Source organism: Argentina silus, assembly GCF_951799395.1.
Source record: "Argentina silus genome assembly, chromosome: 21".
Lineage (NCBI taxonomy): Eukaryota > Metazoa > Chordata > Actinopteri > Argentiniformes > Argentinidae > Argentina > Argentina silus.
This window is the reverse complement of record NC_139675.1, coordinates 11,947,360-11,953,359: the sequence shown is the minus strand read 5'-3', so window position 1 is coordinate 11,953,359 and position 6,000 is coordinate 11,947,360.

The window sequence follows — 6,000 nt, the reverse complement described above, 5'->3', positions numbered from 1 at the left end:
ACATATATACTGCTAGACTGCATTACCTATACAGCTCATATGCTGCTTACACTTTTCATACTGCATCCTATTTATTCTGCTTATAATGCTACTGCTAATTCATATACTGCTTACACTGCACTACTTATACTATACTGCACTACTATACTGCTCATATACTGCACTACCTGTATATACTGTTCACACTGCACTTTCTGCTTTTTTGCACTTCTGGTTAGACGCTAACTGCATTTCGTTGTCTCTGTACTTGTACTCTGCACAATGACAATGAAGTTGAATCTAATCTAATCTAATGTACAGTTTATAGGAATACTGTAGGGTAGAGTAGTGCAATTGTCTGGGTGGGGGGTGCAGGGGTTGGTAGGTTGTCACCTAGGTGCAGAGTTGGAGTTCAGTAGGGTGACAGCCGCAGGGAAGAAGCTTCCTCTGAACCTGCAAACCTGCAAACCTGCAAAAGTCAGAACATAACTTAGTAGAAAAGGTTTTTGACAGTCCACCACTCACAATGTCCGTAAAGAAAGCAGGTGTAGCTACGTGTGCAGTAGTCAGTTGCTCTGGAGTTAGATTCCTGCCTTGTCGTGAAGAGTGGCTGTGATGTGCTGTTGAGTGATACAGTCTGTGCTTCTGAATGTAAGGATTGTAGGTGTGAATCTGGGCACAGTCCTGGGGTCAGTTTTCTGAAAGCTTTGTAGATAATGCAATACTTTATCCCAAATGTCAGGCCCACTCTCAGATCAGCAAAATTGTTAATTGTCAACTGTTTTAAGAACAGGCGTAGCCACGGTAACAGTTTTTCTCGAGCGCTTGAGCTCATTTCTTGAAACAGTTAACACATACCCCTAAATACTCAACACGGTTGCCAAATAGCACATTTCTTTTGCAAAATGCACTATAACTCACAACTTAGAATACATGTCAAAAAGCTAATCAGTGCATCAAAACAGTGTCCTTTGTCATCGAATGAAAAGTTCAGTCCATCATTAATTTCATAATGACACACTAAATAGTAACTATAACCATCAATACTCATTGCAGGTTGGACGACTTTAATTTGAAAACAAATGTGAAAAACAGTGACAGTTAAAAACAGTTATTTCACACAGCAGAAAAACATTGTACTATATAGTTTACGGTAGTACTGCGTCTGTTACAGGTAGTTACAGCAACAAAAATGGCATGACTGTGACATTTACAGTAATCTATTCTCTCCTGTATGCCAGGCCACATGTTGTATTACTGATGACCTATTTCATTTGTGATTACAGACTGATTGTTAGTTGAACTGTTGAGCAATGAGAGTTAACATGTATGGAGTAAGATGAACTATAATGGGAGAAATAGCTATATGCCGTAAAGTAAATAATTCCATTCCATTTTGTTGTCAACACTTACTCAATAGATGGTGTTATTATGTTATTGCTGTGTGTATGTGCGGCTGTCACCCTACTGAACTCGAACTCTGCACCTAGGTGACAACCTACCAACCCCTGCAATCCCCCCCCCCCCCCCGGACAATTGCACTACTCTCACAGTATTCCTAGAAACTGTACATACTGTATCCACACTTGTACAAACTGCTCCTACTCCATACCACTGCTCTTCTGTACATATCTGTCTATACTGTTCATAATCTGTCTATACTGTTCATAATGCACATATCCTTATATTTTTCTTTAATACTACTGTTAATACACTGCACATATCTGTACATACCTGTTTATACTGTTCATACGGCATTCCATATTTATTCTGCTATTTACTCTAATGTTACTGTTAATACATATATACTGCTAGACTGCATTGCCTATACAGCTCATGCTGCTTACACTGTTCACTGCTAGACTGCATTGCCTATACAGCTCATATGCTGCTTACACTGTTCATACTGCATCCTATTTATTCTGCTTATAATGCTACTGCTAATTCATATACTGCTTACACTGCACTACTTATACTATACTGCTCATATACTGCAATCTAATGTGACTTTCAGTTTCATCCAAATAGTTGAAGAACTTGAGCAAAACTGCAACTTCCTGTCTTGCGTCTGCGAAGTTAAGTATCGCATGTTCCTTAGTTGCAGAGTTGGTGGCATTGGAAATGTGCATTTGTTGTCAGCAGCTTGGTGGCATCATGGTATGGAACATGCCCCATGAGCAGAATGTAGCTATTTGAAATGTCTGTGTTACTGATGTTGTTGCACTTCCTTTTTTTTTTTTTTTTTGCAGGTGTCTGCTGATGTCGATGTCAAAATGACAGAGTGATGTCAGCGTCCCAGTGGTGTAATGGTCAAGGTCCCGCAAGCAGGATGTTGCTGGTTCAAACCCATCTGAGGCCATGAGGTAAGTTGAGCAGTTTCCAAGTGACCTTCCTTTGGAAGGTTTAGGTGGTGGCTAATTATTGGTAAAGATGCTTCTTAGAAGAAGAAGAAGAATTTCATATATATATCAAATTCTTCTTCTTCTTTTAAGAAGCATTTTTACCAAGAATTAGCCATCCCCTAAACCTTCCAAAGGATGGATGGCGAGAGAGAGATATTTCAAACAAAATTACTGGGGGGGTAAATTAAGAAGGAAAAACAGCTTTCTTCTCGATAACCGCTGCTGGACATTGTTCTGGTAGGGCGGGGGGGACACACTCCCTCACATCCCCCCCACTTTCCTTGTCCGAGCCTTGTCCGCAGCTTGCGGGGGGGGGACACTCCCTCACATGCCCCCCACTTCCCTTGTCCGAGCCTTGTCCACAGCTTGCAGGGGGGGGACACTCCCTCACATGCCCCCCACTTCCCTTGTCCGCAGCTTGCGGGGGACACACACTCCCTCACATGCCCCCCACTTCCCTTGTCCGAGCCTTGTCCGCAGCTTGCGGGGGGGGGACACTCCCTCACATGCCCCCCACTTCCCTTGTCCGAGCCTTGTCCACAGCTTGCGGGGGGGGACACACTCCCTCACATGCCCCCCACTTCCCTTGTCCACAGCTTGCGGGGGGGGGGACACTCCCTCACATGCCCCCCACTTCCCTTGTCCGAGCCTTGTCCGCAGCTTGCGGGGGGGGGGGGGACACTCCCTCAGATCCCCCCCTACTTTCCTTTTTTTTTGTCCGAGGCTTGTCCGCACCTTCAAGTCACCAACCTTGGTGACATACCGCTGGTCAGACCCTGCACCGATGTTCCGGTAAGCCACCGGAGGCAGCACGGCTACCTGCTTCTGAACCTCCTTTCATGCTGTTCCACTCAAATGTGTTGTGTGAAATCATTTTACACAGTGTAGTTGTATGTGGAGTTTTATACAGTAGTGATGCATTGCCTCTGCTCTCTAGCAGTGGTTGCTAGTCGTGGTTCATACAACCTCCACTCACAGTCTAGGATTCATATACCAAAAGTCAGAACATAACTTGGTAGAAAACGTTTTTGACTCGCCACTACTCACAATGTCCGCTAAAGAAAACAGGTGCAGCTACATGTGCAGTAGTGAGTTGCTCTGGGGTTAGATTCCTGGGCTGTTGAATGACTGTCTGTGCCTCTGAATGTAAGGATTGTAGGTTTGAATCTGGGTATAGTCCTGGGGTCAGTTTTCTGAAAGCTTTGGAGCTAATGCAATACTTTATCCCAAATGTCAGGCCCACTCTCAGATCAGCAAAATTGTTAATTGTCAACTGTTTTAAGAACAGGCGTAGCCACGGTAACAGTTTTTCTCGAGCGCTTGAGCTCATTTCTTGAAACAGTTAACACATACCCCTAAATACTCAACACGGTTGCCAAATACCACATTTCTTTTGCAAAATGCACTATAACTCACAACTTAGAATACATGGCAAAAAGCTAATCAATGCATCAAAACAGTGTCCTTTGTCATCGAATGAAAAGTTCAGTCCACCATTAATTTCATAATGACACACTAAATAGTAACTATAACCATCAATACTCATTGCAGGTTGGACGACTTTAATTTGAAAACAAATGTGAAAAACAGTAACAGTTAAAAACAGTTATTTCACACAGCAGAAAAACATTGTACTATATAGTTTACGGTAGTACTGCGTCTGTTACAGGTAGTTACAGCAACAAAAATGGCATGACTGTGACATTTACAGTAATCTATTCTCTCCTGTATGCCAGGCCACATGTTGTATTACTGATGACCTATTTCATTTGTGATTACAGACTGATTGTTAGTTGAACTGTTGAGCAATGAGAGTTAACATGTATGGAGTAAGATGAACTATAATGGGAGAAATAGCTATATGCCGTAAAGTAAAAAATTCCATTCCATTTTGTTGTCAACACTTACTCAATAGATGATGTTATTATGTTATTGCTGTGCGTATGTGCGGCTGTCACCCTACTGAACTCGAACTCTGCACCTAGGTGACAACCTACCAACCCCTGCAATCCCCCCCCCCCCGGACAATTGCACTACTCTCACAGTATTCCTATAAACTGTACATACTGTATCCACACTTGTACAAACTGCTCTTACTCCATACCACTGCTCTTCTGTACATATCTGTCTATACTGTTCATAATCTGACTATACTGTTCATAATGCACATATCCTTATATTTTTCTTTAATACTACTGTTAATACACTGCACATACTGTACATACGGCATTCCATATTTATTCTGCTATTTACTCTAATGTTACTGTTAATACATATATATTGCTAGACTGCATTGCCTATACAGCTCAGCACACTGTTCATACTGCATCCTATTTATTCTGCTTATAATGCTACTGCTAATTCATATACTGCTTACACTGCACTACTTATACTATACTGCTCATATACTGTTCACACTGCACTTTTCTGCACTTCTGGTTAGACGCTAACTGCATTTCGTTGTCTCTGTACTTGTACTCTGCACAATGACAATAAAGTTGAATCTAATCTAATGTGACTTTCAGTTTCATCCAAATAGTTGAAGAACTTGAGCAAAACTGCAACTTCCTGTCTTGCGTCTGCGAAGTTAAGTATTGCATGTTCCTTAGTTGCAGAGTTGGTGGCATTGGAAATGTGCATTTGTTGTCAGCAGCTTGGTGGCGTCATGAGCAGAATGTAGCTATTTGAAATGTCCATGCTACTGATGTTGTTGCACTTATTATTTTTTTGGCAGGTGTCTGCTGATGTCGATGTCAAAATGACAGAGTGATGTCAGCGTCCCAGTGGTGTAATGGTCAAGGTCCCGCAAGCAGGATGTTGCTGGTTCAAACCCATCTGAGCCCCTGAGGTAAGTTGAGCAGTTTCCAAGTGATCTTCCTTTGGAAGGTTTAGGTGGTGGCTAATTATTGGTAAAGATGCTTCTTAGAAGAAGAAGAAGAATTTTATATATATATCAAATTCTTCTTCTTCTAAGAAGCACTTTTACCAATAATTAGCCACCACCTAAACCTTCCAAAGGATGGATGGCGGGAGAGATTTCGAACAAAATTACTGGTGGGGTTAAACCAGCTTTCTTCTCGATAACCGCTGCTGGACATTGTTCTGGAAGGGCGGGGACACTCCCTCAGATCCCCCCACTTTCCTTTTTTTTGTCCGAGCCTTGTCCGCACCTTCAAGTCACCAACCGTGGTGACATACTGCTGGTCAGACCCTGCACCGATGTTCCCGGTAAGCCACCGGAGGCAGCACGGCTCCTCTACCTTGCGATAGCAGCCACAGGGTCTTGCACATGTTCCAGAGCCATGACCGGGTGTTGAACCTCTAACCCCGTTATGATGGGGCAAGGTAGTAACTGCACAGCCACGACTCCTTTCTTTTATTTGACTTTTTTTTTTTTTTTTTTTGAACCTGTCTGCTGATGTAAATGTCAAAATTACGAAGAGATGTGTGTTTGTTGTGAGCAGCCTGGTGGTGCAGTGGTAAAGCACTTGCTCTCAGACCTTGCACTGATGTTCCGGTAAGCTACCTTAGGCAGCACGGCTTCTCTACCATATACTGCACTACCTGTATATACTGTTCACACTGCACTTTTCTGCACTTCTGGTTAGATGCTCACTGC